Source organism: Tachyglossus aculeatus, chromosome 1, assembly GCF_015852505.1.
Source record: "Tachyglossus aculeatus isolate mTacAcu1 chromosome 1, mTacAcu1.pri, whole genome shotgun sequence".
Taxonomy (NCBI): domain Eukaryota; kingdom Metazoa; phylum Chordata; class Mammalia; order Monotremata; family Tachyglossidae; genus Tachyglossus; species Tachyglossus aculeatus.
Genome location: NC_052066.1, coordinates 106,221,805 through 106,236,883, shown reverse-complemented (window position 1 = coordinate 106,236,883; position 15,079 = coordinate 106,221,805). Strand labels below are relative to the sequence as shown.

At 44.2% G+C, this 15,079-nt stretch overlaps 1 protein-coding gene across 1 annotated transcript in view; it reads left to right on the top strand.

Moving 5' to 3' along the window:
• RALGAPA2 (Ral GTPase activating protein catalytic subunit alpha 2) overlaps positions 1-15,079 on the top strand; it is a 421,002-nt gene that overhangs the window by 390,448 nt on the left and 15,475 nt on the right. The gene's annotated exons all lie outside the window — the stretch shown is intronic.

Sequence of the window (15,079 nt, the reverse complement as noted above, 5' to 3'; positions counted from 1 at the left end):
ATAATATCCCTCAACTCAAAGCCTCTGCACTTGCTACAGGTCAGTTCTCCTCCTGGAGAAAAAGAATTAGTGATATGGAGATTCTCAATCCTTTACTCAGAATGTTTGACATCAGACTGTATTAGATTGCTTCATAGATTCCAAGCCCGGATAAATGTTTCTGAACCCTGGCACGGTTTCCCTTATTCAGGCTGTGAACAAATATCTTATATCTAAACTGAAGAAAGAAATTAAATTCGGTGAAATAAATCACTTACAAATAAAATCAGCCATGCATCATTGTTTAACATTACTGGCTTCAATCCTTGCTGCTTTCAGAGCTTTGTTAGAAGATAAGAGGTATATGCATGCACTTGTATTGGTCGCCAGTAGCAGCAGGCAGAAGGCTTTGGAGATAAGCAAGCTGGCAGAAGTAAAGGGGAACCAGTGCTATTTACATAATCGTGCCTCTGCTTCCTGGAGAGGCGTCAAGAAATACGGGGATGGCCTCTATTGATCTTTGCTGAACTGGAATACTAAACAACATTAGAAAAGCTTATAACTTAAAGCTTTGATTAATGTTTCCTACATTAAAAAAAAAGTCGAACAGCTGTGGGCGGAATTCTTTTATACACCCTGCCAAAATTTTAAGACCAAAACAAAAAAGATCAGTTTCAAGGGAAATGAAGATTTCATACCCGGTTTGGCAAGATACTTTAAATCATTTATGTAATTTAGGTAAAATAAAAATTAAGATAGCAGATTTTGAAGAAAACAGAAATTGTCAGGGCTTTATCTAGCACCACGATTACACACAGCATTTTTTTCACCCTATGCCATCTGGATAATAATTAGTTACTTAAAAAGATGAATTTGAAAATAAACAATTGGACAAAGACATTTCTTCTTATATTGTCTGGTGCCCTGATTCAGATACATAATTGAAATATATTTAAATGTTTTGATTTTTAAGTGTCCGTCTTGCTAAGCCGAGGCTTTTAGCACTTTTCAATCCATTCAGTCCAATCTAGAAATTAAGAAAGGTTGAAGTAGAGTTGAATAAAGGAGCTGTTAGACAAACGTAGGCAGTGCCTTTTGGAAAATAAGTGGGATAAATACCTACATTCTAAAAGAGGTCTTCACTTCTCAAAAATGTTTTTTTAGCTCAAATAACTTCTAGCCTAATACTGTCCACTTGCAGATTGAATGAAAAGAGTATGCATATATGTAAAAGACTGCAGAAAGAAAGATGAAGCCAAATCTAAGACAGGAAAACAAAATCTGATCTCGTCCCCTTTCTCGTATGTCAGAATTACAAGGTTTGCTCAACGTTCATAGCTTTCAAGAATGTGTTTAATTGCAGATTTCTGTGTGAATGTTACGTATGGACAAAGTGATCATTGTATCTTACATGTGTTTTGCTGTCATTGGGATCTAATACTTCTACACTGCATTTATTCATGGCATTGTTTAGAAAGGAAATGGGAGTGTATCTTGGCATGAATTAACAGTCAAGTTTGACTGTGAGAAAGTGGGAACGGGTAGTTTCAGAAGAACGAATCCATATTTTGCCAATACCAAATATTCCAAGTTTGGGTCTTGTTTGTACACCTTTTTGATATTGATTTTTCTGTGCAGTGTGGCTAAAATGGATTTTGCAGGGGAAAATATTTTTCAATTATTGATAACCTTTGGGCATTTGTGGAGATGAATAGAGGTTCCCCCAAAGAGAATATACGTGCTTACCTTACCATTAGAAATCCTGATTAATTTCCCCCACCACAAGAAGCCAGTCAACTAGAAACTGATCCTGGGGACTGTATGCTTCCTCAGAAAGTTCCAAGTCCTTCAACCCCTCCCTCAGCTCCCCACATCAATAGCAGATGCTAATCAATCAGTCAATCAATGCTAACACTCCTTGCGTGAGAACCCATACACAGGGTTGGGAATGTGGAGGTCTCTGGGTTCTCTTTGTATCGTCCAAAACAGAGGGTTTATTAACAATAATAATTATAGGAATTTCTAAGCACCTACTATGTGCCAAGCACTGTTCTAAGCACTAAAGTAGATACGGGGTAATCAGGTTGTCCCGTGCGGGGCTCACAGTTTAATCCCCATTTTACAGATAGGTAAGTGAGGCACAGAGAAGTGAAGTGACATGTCCAAGGTCACACAGCGGACAATAATAATAATAATAATAATGGCATTTATTAAGCGCTTACTATGTGCAAAGCACTGTTCTAAGCGCTGGGGAGGTTACAAGGTGATCAGGTTGTCCCACCCGGGACTCACAGTCTTAATCCCCATTTTACAGAGGAGGTAACTGAGGCACAGAGAAGTGAAGTGACTTGCCCAAAGTCACACAGCTGACAAGTGGCGAAGGTGGGATTAGAACACATGTCCTCTGACTCCCAAGCCCAGGCTCTTGCCACTAGGCCATGCTCCTGTTTAATGAGAGTGAGTTTTAAAACTGGAGGGGTCTTAACTTTAATGAAAATGAGTTCTAGCATTCAGCATTATATTGAACCCCATACACCCTGAAAGGGAAAATATTATCCAGGAATCTAATGTGCTGTTTCTTCTGAAGAACATTTTCACGTCCTTTGATTGGAGCCTTTAACTTATGTTCAGAAGGCTCAGCTATTGCCATTGGTAAAAGTGACCCAGAGGAGAGGTTTCTTTTGGCCAATTTGAAAAATGCAGCTCATTAAAGTCAGTGGAGAGAAGGGGGTTCCCCAACCAGAGGATAAATATATCCTTTTTCATTCACTCCTTCATTCATTCATATTTATTGAGCTCTTACTGTGTGCAAAGTACAGTACTAAGCTCTTGGGAGAGCAAAATACCACAATAAACAGGCACATTCCCTGGTCATAATGAGCTTACAGTCTGGTTGGGGGCAGAGCCAGATATCAATACAAATAAATAAATTACAGATATGTACATAAGCGCTGTGGTGCTGGGAGGGGGATAAACAAAAGGAGCAAGTGAGGGTGAAGCAGAAGGAAAGTGAAGAAGAAAGGAAGAGCTTAGTGTGGGAAGGCCTCTTGGAGGAGATGTACCCTCAATAAGGCTTTGAAGGGGGGAGAGTAATTGTTGGATATGAGGAGGGAGGGCGTTCCAGGCCAGAGGCTGGATGTGGGCTAGGGATCAGCAGCGAGATGGGCGCTTCCTTTTCCTTCTTCCTCCTATTGTAACTTATTTGGGGGTTTGTCTCCCCTGTTCAATTGCAAGCTTCTCAATGACAGTGATCTTGTCCATCGATTCATTCATTCAGTCGTATTTATTGAGTGCTTACTGTGTGCAGAACACTATACTAAGTGCTTGAGCACTGTACTAAGCGCTTGATTCTGTTGTACTCCCCCAAGCACTTAGTATGATGCTGTGCACACAGTGAGTGAGTCTTCAGTAAATACTGTCGACTAAGACACTTGGCTATAACGTGAGGAATTTAAAATTTTTCACAAAACTCGTTTTTACCTCGGTCTGTTGTCCAGGAGATTTAGTTCTGGGTAACAGTTATATATAAATGCCATCATTAATTAATTAGAGGAACCGATTTTAAAGCAGAACTGCAGTGCTCTGCACACAGTAAACACTGGATAAATACCATTGACGGTGATGATGATGACTAATGTTATGCCGAATGAGGGGAAAGGGAGATGACAGTGAAGTTGGTGGGCGTAGAAGCAACGTGGCTCAATGGAAAGAGCCCGGGCTTTGGAGTCAAGAGTTCTTGGGTTCAAATCCCAGCTCCGCCAATTGTCAGCTGTGTGACTTTGGGCAAGTCACTTAATTTCTCTGTGCCTCAGTTACCTCATCTGTAAAATGGGGATTAAGACTGCGAGCCCCCTGTGGGACAACCTGATCACCTTGTAACCTCCCCAGCGCTTAGAACAGTGCTTCGCACATAGTAAGCGCCTAATAAATGCCATCATCATCAAATGGTCATGCTATGCATGAAAGCACGAAACCAATACGAAACTTATTTTTGCCATATGGAGTCCCGAAGAAACGGGGAAATGTGCTCGGAACTGTGAGTTGATAGACATGGGCAGGGGGAGGGAGGCTTGTAAGTCCCAAACCCGAGAAGATAAAGCTGGACCATGCGAGGGTGACTGTAGGACATTGTCAGCCTCCCACTCCCCAAGAGGGCCAGTACCCTGTGCCCATCCACCCCTCGCAGCAGACACTGAGCTCATCATCATCATCATCATCAATCGTATTTATTGAGCGCTTACTATGTGCAGAGCACTGTAATAAGCGCTTCTGAAGTACAAATTGGCAACATATAGAGACAGTCCCTACCCAACAGTGGGCTCACAGTCTAAAAGGGGGAGACAGAGAACAAAACCAAACATACTAACAAAATAAAATAAATATTTTTTTTTTGCTCACCCACCCAGCAACCACGCCAAACACCTTCCTGCCGCCCTTTCATTCTGCCGTCGAAGTAGACGGTGGGGCCTCTTAGGTTAGCGCGGGTCTTGGGAGAAAGATCAAAGTTGGGAGTCATCAGCCGGCACCCAAACCGCCTTTTGCCTCCAACTGAAAGGGGCTGGCGAGGCGAGCTTTCCGCAGCCACGTGCTCAAGAGCGGGTAAAGGATGGAATCCTGCCTGTTCTGGGTGCTGCTTTCCAGATGCACATAGAGTTTCTCTTTCCTGAGGATTAAGGAAGTACGTGCGCTATGAGCATCTCAGGCTGGGAACCTAGAAGATATTCTAGAAAACCACCTCCTGAAGCTGCATAGAAAAGGAATTGACTCGGCCCAGTTCAGAGAGAATCTTAAGGCACGCTGACCAAAGTGATCCCGTTGACCTTGTCTTCATTTAATGGAACAGTTGGAGTGCTCTATGAGAATGGGTGAATTAGCATTTATTTGTTGAGCTGCTGCACTGGCATTCGTTTGTTCAATGGATGGATGCCATTTATTTGTTGAATTATAAAGTCATTTTAAAAGAAACCATCTCATTTCCATGTTCATGAAAACGCATGAATAGCACTTTGATTCTCACTCAGTCCACCACAACACCTATGTCCATATCCTTATACTCTGAGACCCCCTTCCCCTGTAATTTATTTTATGGATAGGACTGTAAGCTCATTGTGCGCAGGAAATGCGACTGTTTGTGTTTATAATGTACTCTCCCTAGCGCTTACTACAGTGTTCTGCACGCAGTAAGAACTCAATAAATATGACTGACTGAATGAATGAATTTTAATGTCTGTCACCCCCACTAGAGAAGCAGCGTGGCTCAGTGGAAAGAGCCTGGGCTTGGGAGTCAGAGGTCATGGGTTCAAATCCCGGCTCTGCCACACGTCTGCTGTGTGACCTTGGGCAAGTCACTTAACTTCTGAGCCTCAGTGACCTCATCTGTAAAACGGGGATTAAGATTGTGAACCCCATGTGGGACAACCTGATCACCTTGTATCCCCCCCACCCCAGAGCTTAGAACAGTGCTTTGCACATAGTAAGTGCTTAACAAATGCCATCATTATTATTATTATTATAGATTGTAAGCTTCCTGAGAGCCGGGATTGTGTCTAACAACTCTGTTGTTCTCTCTCAAGAGCTTAGTACCAATCTCTGCAGACACTAAGCACTCAGTAAATACCGTAGATTGATTGATTGAATATGACAAATCTCCTCAAGTAGTGAAACTTAGCAAACATTATATTTTCAATGAAACAAAATATGTGAGTCTAGATACTTTTTTAAGTATTGTATATTTTCTTAGGAGAGGAAACTAGCAGGTAGTGCCTTGAAGGGTTAATTGGAATGGGCACACTTGACTGCAGGGAGGGTTAGGGAGGGACTGATCTAATCACTGCCATATCCAAGTGCATCTGTTCACCATGAGATCATTCTTCTGCATGCTAATGATTCGGAAAATGAAGCGTAATGCTTGACATTATCGGAAAGGATATAAATAGTGTAAATCTTTACTTTTTGGAAGCCGCTGGGTTTTAGAGCACAACAAAAGGAAAGACAAAGACATCTCAACTTAGACATTTGTGTTTTAGGTGGCTGGACCACGGGAAACAGTTGGGAGAATCCATGCATTCTTCAGTGGGTATTAGAGGGGCCAGCAGCCGGAGTCACTAGCTATGAAAATGTTAGCGTGTACGGTTGAGTTTCTGTTTGGGGGGAATTTACAGGCTGATCGTGTGAATTTGAACTTAGATTTATTTATTTTTTTTACCTGGGTGCCTCAAAGCAACTGGAATTACACCCTTTCTTACATTTTCATTTATGTTCACCTTCTCAGAAGATGCCAATACAATTTTCCTACCTCACTTCACACAATACAGGGTTGCTACAGAGAGCAGGCAGAGGCAGGGCATGATTGTTTTAGTGTAGGCCCTACAAAACTATGGCATTTGGTTTCTCTTTTAGAAGGAGACCTTCTTAGCGACAGCCTGGTGGCCTTCACAAAGCGATTAGGGCTTCCTCCTTGGCCCAGCTAGATAATAGCAGTTTTAAAATAGGTCCAATTTGGAGCCGAAATTAGATTAGCGTGAGTCACTGATATTTTTAAAATATTTTACAGCTTTTCTGCTCAGCCTTTAGAGAACATTATAGACTACTAGTCTAAACAGCACTGTAAAATTATCTTTAAAAGCAGAGCTGTCTGGAATTTCAGAAGGCTCCAAACACTGAGAATTTTTTATGGTATTTGTTGAGCGCTTACTATGTTCCAGGCACTATAGTAAGTGCTGGGATTGATACGAGCTAGTCAGATTGGACACAGTACACATCCCACATGAGACTCACTGTCTCAATTCCCTATTTTACAGATGAGGTAAGCGAGGCACAGAGAAGTTAACTGACATGCCCAAGGTCACACAGCAGACAAGTGGCAGAACTAAGATTAGAACTCAGGTTCTTCTGACTCTTGGACCCGTGCTTTATCCACTAGACCACTCGGCTTCTCATTGTGGGCTTTAGATTATGGGCTTTGTGTGCAGAAGCCTTTGTGTTGCACTACACCTGGTTCTCATCCAGAAAGGGAGTCTGTAGCTATTATAGCCAACAGAGTTTTCTCCTGAACCCTTAGGGAGAAAGACTTGTTGGCTGCTGTGAAAGCCTGAACTCTCCAAGACCTAGTTGGATTAAAGACCTTAGGGATAGGAAAGTTAGGAGGGTCAGCGAGGATAAAGTATCCATCCATCCAGCGTGAGAGAGGACAGCCTGACATGAATTTGAGAGTCCTGCCACCTGAAAAATACTGCCACTTCAAACGGGGTGGAAGGAGGATGGGTGGTGTCATTTCAGGTTTCCCTTCCATCCCCTCTTGAGCTCTTTTCTCCTCTCCCCCTCCTCTTCCTCCTTTCCCTCCCCCCTCTGCCATCCCAGCTGCACATACACATGACATTTCCTGGAGGTTTCCAGAAATGGGACAGCTACAGCCATGGCAGAGGGGTGACTGGTGAGAAGAGAGTGGAGTTGCTAGACAACAGAGGCCTCCGCAAGGGAGAGACAGAGTGAGTGCTTTTCCCTTTCTCGCACACTCTGTCTCTAACTTGTTTCAGGACCTAGGGGGAAGCAGGCTGCAACATAATACACATTCCTTTTGCTGCTGTACCTATCTGGCAAGGGGTCTGCTCATCTAGATCTCAGACTTACCCAAAACCAGAGTTCTGCTGACTGGACAGAGTCTTGATCCCATGGGCTTGGCTGGGTCATCCAGTTATTTGGGCCTGGGAGTAAGAAGACCTGGATTCTAATCCCAGCTCCGCCAACTTGTCTGTTGGGTGCCCTTGATAAGTCACTTAATAATAATAATAATAATGATGGCATTTGTTAAGTGCTTACTATGTGCGAAGCACTCACTTTTGTGTCTCAGTTACCTCATTTATAAAATGGGGATTAAGACTAAGAGCCCCAAGCAGAGTATGGCATGTGTCCAACCTGCTTAGCCTCTATCTACTCAAGCCCTTAGTACAGTGCCTGGCACATAGTAAGTGTTTAACAAATACCATTAAAAAATTACTTGTTAAAAATCCTGTGCCAAATGGGCCATGGGGACAGCATGCGAACACCACATGTAATTGATTTGAAAGCATATAGAGGGGCAGGTAAGGTATTGACAAAGAACCAATGCAGTAAAATATGCCACGTTGCCGCAATATTGTATTTGCAAGAGTACTGTCGGCATGCAAATCCCTTCCCTCGGAACAGTTTAGTTGGAGCAATTGAAAGGAACTTGGTGAATAGCAACTGTGACTGAGCTTCCTTCTAGCCCCACATAGGAAGTGTTTGGAAGAACCACCTCTCGAGCAGAAAGGGAACTTACTGGACAGAGCTATTTACTATCTAATCAATCAGGGGTATTTATTGAGTGCTTACTGTGTGCAGAGCACTGTTCTAAGCACTTAGTAGAGTACATTACAACAGAGTTGGTAGACATGTTCCCTGTCCTCAAGATGCTCAGTCTAACGGTGGAGATAGTCATGAAAATAAATTATGCCTATGTAAATTTGTGCTATGGGGCTTTGCTTTCTCTGCTCAAACTGCAAACTAGGGTGGTATTTCATAGCAGTCCTGGTGGAGGTTATAGGATGAGGACTACTACTCACTCTGCAGAGAGTATTTCTTCTGAGAGGTCAACAAGACTGGTAGAGGATCAATCTCTTCTTGTGCTGGACACCTGTGTGTGTTAAATAATGAACTAAAGTCCTTTTTGGTGATTAAAAAAAGTTCCAGTGGTCTGGAATCACTCTCAAAAGATCTCTCTCATATCTATCAATGGAATCAAAATATTTTTTGCATGATTGACAAGTTTTTCCAAATAAGAATTGCTCTATTTGAATAAAACAAATTAAATTTGTGGTTGCAGTTGGGGGAAGATGTTAAAGTACAAGCATTTTGAAATATAACTTTGGAGCATAAAAGTGCAGAATTCCACGACTAATTATTTTTACCACCATGTAATTCTGAATTTGTTATTTCAGTGTGGTTTGGGACTCTTTAGGCAGAGGTGCCCAAATTCCTGTGGTCAGAACACCCAAGCCATGTGGGTTTTCTGCAGTGGCCCAGGAGCCACGGAGGAATCCAGGCCTGCTCTCCTGGCCCGACTACCTCAGGGAGTTTCAAACCGATTTGGTAGGAGACAGGGCCAGGTTAGCGATTATTACCTATGCATTTTCTGTTTTTCTCCAGAGAAATCAGTTACTTGACTGATTGCACCTAATGTTAATCATGAAGCCTAAAAACATGCCATGAGAGTCTGATTTTCCACAAAGGAGAACAAAGGGGCTAACAAGCAGGCAGTACTTAACAAGTACTGCTAACAAGCAGGCAGTTACAAGGTTACACCATGTAACCTCCCCAGCACTTAGAACAGTGCTTTGCACATGCTAAGCGCTTTACAAATAACATTATTATTATTACTCGGAGCCCTGATGTTCAGGGGAACCAAGTTTTTCCCTCCCTTTCCTTGCCATTAAAAGCCGTAATGGGTCAGACTAAAGCTTTCCCCTCCTGGAGATTCTTGTTGTCCACATGTTTTACCCAGGAAATCAGTCTTCTGCATGGCTCTATAGATATCCTTTCCAAGAGCACCAGGAACTGTGGTTACCTAGTGCTTTAACAGTTAAGGATCCCAAACTGTGAAGTTGGGAAGACCCTACACGCCCATCAGCACCAGAATTTGGGCTTCCCAGTTTCTAGGTTTCTAATCTGCTATCGTAAAACATCTCCCCCCAACCCCTTCCTCAGGCAACTGGCCTTGGTTTCCTAGTGCCAGAGAGGATGAAGAGTGCATTTTGCCCAAATGCCACAGGTGCCTTTTGGGAAGCTTAGGGAGTTAATGCTTGTGAAACACTCCAAGAGCCTCAGGTGGAGAATGATAAAGTCACAAGTACTTGTGTGAGTGCAGTTTCCTTGGCAACAGGGATGTCATTAACAGCTAGGCACTCTTGGATGGCTAACTTATCTAGTTAGGGTAAGACTTGCTGGGGAAATCAGACAGAGGACACCCCCTTGATGAAGTCACTACCACAACTCGAGGTTTCTCGGAGTAATTGGGGCAAGTCTCTGCTACCGATAATTGAGGGAAAATGCAAATCGGTGTCCAATCCAAATTTCTTTTTAAGCAACTAGTTAAACTTGTAAATTTAGAAACCAACCCATTGTATAAATGGGTCAAAAGACTAGGGAATTGAGAGGTTAGTCAGGGAAGGCTTCCTGGAGGAGATATGATTTTTAGCAGGGCTGTGAAGATGGAAAGAGTGCTGCTCCATTGAGTACAGTGCTCTGCACACAGTAAGCACTCAATAAATATGATTGAATGAATGAATATGAAGGGAGAAAGGGTACTACGCAGGAGGGAGGATATGAGCAAGTGGGCACAGTAAAAAAAAACAAGATCGAGCTACACCAAGTAGGTTGGTGTTAGGGGAGTGTAAATTTCTTGAGAACAGGGATTTATGTCTACCAACTCCACTGTACTGTACTCTCCCAAGTGCTTAATACAGTGCTCTGAACACAATGCTGAACAAATTCCTTTGATTGATTTATTAGTAGGAGAAAAGTTCAGAGAAGAAGAGCTGATTGGGTGCCTCAAAGCCAGTGGTAAGGAGTTTCTGTTTGAAGCAGAGATGGGCACTCATTAAAGGTGTTTGAGGAAGGAAGATGTGAGCAAAAGGTTATTTTTGAAATATAGACTGGAATGGAAGAGAAGCTGGAGGCAGGGAGGTCAAAAAAGGGAGGCTGATGCAGTAGTCAAAGTGGGAAATAACAAGTTCTCGAACCAGTTTAGATAGCGAGGAAAGGGCAGAGTCTTAGAGGTTGGAAAGTTAGAACCTACAGAATTTGGTGACAGACTGAATATGCAGGTTGAATGAGAGAAATGAGTCCAGGATAATGCCAAGGATTGTGGTGTGTCTACTGTGGTGGGAATACTGGTGGGAAAATAAGGGGTTCTCTGGGCAGACAATACTTTTCCCATCCTAGACTCGTGGGAGAGATAGAAAATAGAGATAGATAGCGATGGTCTCTTTTTCTAGTGATTGGGTAAAGTGATTTACTTTGAAATAGAATATCAATGGTATTCATTGAGTGTGTGGGAAGAGCACAGTACTAAATGCTTAGGAGAGTACAGGGCAACAGAGTTGGTAGACACGTTCCTTGCCCGCAAGAAGCTGTCTCTATATGTTGCCAATTTGTACTTCCCAAGCGCTTAGTACAGTGCTCTGCACATAGTAAGCGCTCAATAAATACGATTGATTGATTGATTGGTTGAGGGGGCAAGGTGATGGAGAGCCTTGAAGCTAAGAGTGAGGAGTTTTTGCTTGATTCGTAGGTTGATAGGCAACCACTGGCAATTTTTGAGGAGGGGAGTGACATGCCCAGAGTGTTTCTGTACAAAGATAATCCAGGCAGCAGAGTGAAGTATAGACTGAAGCAGGGAGAGACAGGAGAATGGGAGATCAGAGAGGAGGCTGATGCAGTAATCCAGTCGGGATAGAATGAGATTGAACCAGCAAGGTAGCGGTTTGGATGGAGAGGAAAGGGCAGGTCTTGGCGATGTTGTGGAGCTGAGACCAGCAGGTTTTGGTAACAGATCGGATGTGTGGGGTGAATGAGGGAGCGGAGTCGAGGATGACGCCAAGGTTGCGGGCTTGTGAGATGGGAAGGATGGTAGTGCCGTCTACAGTGACAGGAAAGTCAGGAAGAAGCCAGGGTTTGGGAGGAAAGATAAGGAGTTCAGTCTTGCAGTTTTAGATGGTGGGCAAACATCCAGATGGAGATGTCCCGAAGGCAGGAGGAGATACGATCCTGGAGGGAGGGAGAGCAGGAGCGGAGATGAAGATTTGGGTGTCATCAACGTAGAGGAATGCTACCTATACCCTAAAAAGAGACTAAGTGGGATGGAAAGAGATGGGTTCTCACGATCCTTGTTCAGAAGGAGAGAGATGAAATAAGAATGGTGAGGATAGGAACTGTCAGTCACCTTTCTAGGAGGCTTTAAGTACGAGAGCCCTTCAATCTCCCAAGCGGTGTGGCTCAGTGGAAAGAGCATGGACTTGGGAGTCAGAGGTCATGGGTTCTAATCCCGGCTCCGCCACTTGTCAGCTGTGTGACTTTGGACAATCACTTAACTTCTCTGTGGCTCAGTTACCTCATCTGTAAAATGGGGATTAAGACTGTGATCCCCACGTGGGACAACCTGATTACCTTGTATCCCCCCCAGCGCTTAGAGCAGTGCTTGGTACATAGTAAGCACTTAACAAATGCTATAATTATTATTATCATTATTATAATAATGGCATTTATTAAGCATTTATGTCATAAGACATACCTAACAGCACAGCCAGCTCTGTAGAATCGCATGTTCTTGTAGCCCCAAGGTTATTAAAATGGCAAAGCATTTTCGTCATGAAATCCAAACGCCTCATTGCAGAACAGGCCATGGAAATTCAGGCAAAGCTCCCTGTGACCCTTGCAGGTGACGGAATATCTGAGCAGAATTCAAATCTCCAGACCCTGACCACAGCCAAGGCTTCTCCTTTCATGCTCCCCTCAGTCCACACACTTACCGTTAGCCTCTGGTCCAGTTCAACCTCAGCTGGGGTGGGGGTCTTAGTCTGTGGTCCATCCTCAGTGGGGCTGGGGCCTCACTTCATCCTGCCAGATTGCCGGAAGATACCAGCTCGTCACACCTCTAAGACTTCAGGGTCATCCAGGAAATACTCTACCCTTCTAGGTCTGGGCTGTTGGTCACCACACTAAATGTGCTTATTCTTAGCGGGAGCTGAAGCCAAAAACAGCCTCTCTTACTTTCCCTGCTGAACGGTGGTAGGCCCTACGGCTATTTAGCATACCAGGGCCCTTGTTTGGTAGCTAGGGAAACCCTGTTCCCTAGCTACATCTCCAGGGCTCAGAAGTAATTAGGAAAGCGTGGGGCACTGCTAAGCCAGAACCACAGTTCTGGCCATGCATTCCCTGGTGTTCATATCTATTCTATTTATTTTATTTTGTTAGTATGTTTGGTTTTGTCTCCCCCTTTTAGACTGTTAGCCCACTGTTGGGTAGGGACTGTCTCTATATGTTGCCAATTTGTACTTCCCAAGCGCTTAGTACAGTGCTCTGCACACAGTAAGCGCTCAATAAATACGATTGATGATGATGATGATGATATCCCTCCATCTACCTTGAAGAGAGAGTGACAGACTCCCGTAGGAGTTATTCTTCTCCTCTAGACTGTAAGCTCGCTGTGGACAGGGAATGTGTCTGTTATATTGTGTTGTGCTCTCCCAAGCTCTCAGTACAATGCCCTGCGCTCAGTAAGCACTCAATAAATACGATTGATTTGGAAGGGATGGGGACTACAGAAAGCTCAGAGAAGATATATAGAGTGACTACCAAGCTGTGAGACACTAGAGCCCTGCACAGACTTGCTTGGGGCCAAGCCTGTGAGCCAGGATGCAGCCAAGCAAACCCTGGCAGATTGCAATGGGCTTGGGATTCGCCTCTATGATGCTCCAGTCTCTGAGGGCCAGGCGGGTCATAGCAGGGCAACCTGGGCACTGCTCATGCCTGCACTGCTCTTTAGCATGGGCACCACTGGTTTAGGGGCTGCTGGAACTATACGCCCCAGGATATTGTGAGATCTACCCCTTCCACATAATAACGTACCCTAAAAGTGAAGCTGCCTCCTCCTCCGATTCAATGTAGCCCTACATTGGTAGGTTGAGTTGGCTTGTGGGATCTCTAGAATGTAGCCTAAAAGGCTCTGAGACCCTGCTGGAGGTATAATAATGATGGTATTTGTTTAGCGCTTACTATGTGCCAAGCACTGTTCAAAGAGCTGGGGTAGATGCCAGGTAATCAGGTTGTCCCATGTGGGGCTCACAGTCTTAATCCCCATTTTACAGATGAGGTAGCTGAGGTACAGAGAAGTTAAGTAACTTGCCCAAGGTCGCTCAGAAGACAGGTGGTGGAGCTGGCTTTGGAACCCACATCCTCTGACTCCCAATCCCATGCTCTGGGAGGTAAGGGAGATAGAAGGAAAATCTGGGTTCTGTATGCAGTATTAGATCCTAAATATACAAACGCGATCACTCTTGGCCCTTAGCCAATATTAGGACCAAAGTTCAATTCAACTCAAAATATTTCCTCTTTGTGCTTAGCAGCTTGGGTGCATAGTAATAATAATAATAATAATAATAGCATTTGTTAAGCGCTTACTATGTGCAAAGCACTGTTCTAAGCGCTGGCGAGGATACAAGGTAATCAGGTTGTCCCACGCGGGGTTCACAGTCTTAATCCCCATTTTACAGATGAGGGAACTGAGGCACAGAGGAGTGACTTGCCCAAAGTCACACAGTTGATGAGTGGCGGAGCCGGGATTAGAACCCATGACCTCTGACTCCCAAGCCCGGGCTCTTTCCACTGAGCCACACTGCTTCTCAAGTAAGAGAATGCAAGAGCTATCCTTCAGTTTGAAGATGATGCGGCCAGTGGTGGATATGCACGCATGAGGGTGAGGGGCTTTGAGAGAGGAACTCTTGCATGGTGGCATTTTAATAACAATAATGATGGCATTTATTAAGCACTTACTGTGTGCAAAGCACTGTTCTAAGCACTGGGGAGGTTACAAGGTGATCAGGTTGTCCCACGTGGTGTTCACAGTCTTAATCCCCATTTTACAGATGAGGGAACTGAGGCACAGAAAAGTTAAGTGACTTGCCCAAAGTCACACAGCTGACAGTTGGCAGAGGCGGGATTTGAACCCATGACCTCTGACTCCAAAATTTCCACTGAGCCACGCTGCTTCCCTTTTTTTCATTTTCTGGCTTCTTACCATTCAGAAGACTCCCCATGCCCTCCAAGTTGTCAGGTGCGTCACTGGGACTCAGAGTGATGGGGAAAAGAACAGCCTGTTTGGGGAGAGGCCCTGCAAAAGTTGAGGCTCTTTCTCCCCTCCCGCCACCCAAACCCCAGGCAGATTCATACAGTCAGCTTTTCTCTGTGAACCCTGCAAGTTCCTAGCCATTTTGCAGAAACCCAGCTGGGTGGGACTCAGGTCGGAGGGCGAAGAACAGTGATCGCTACCGCTCACATCTTCACACTGACTGCAGCAAGTTGGACT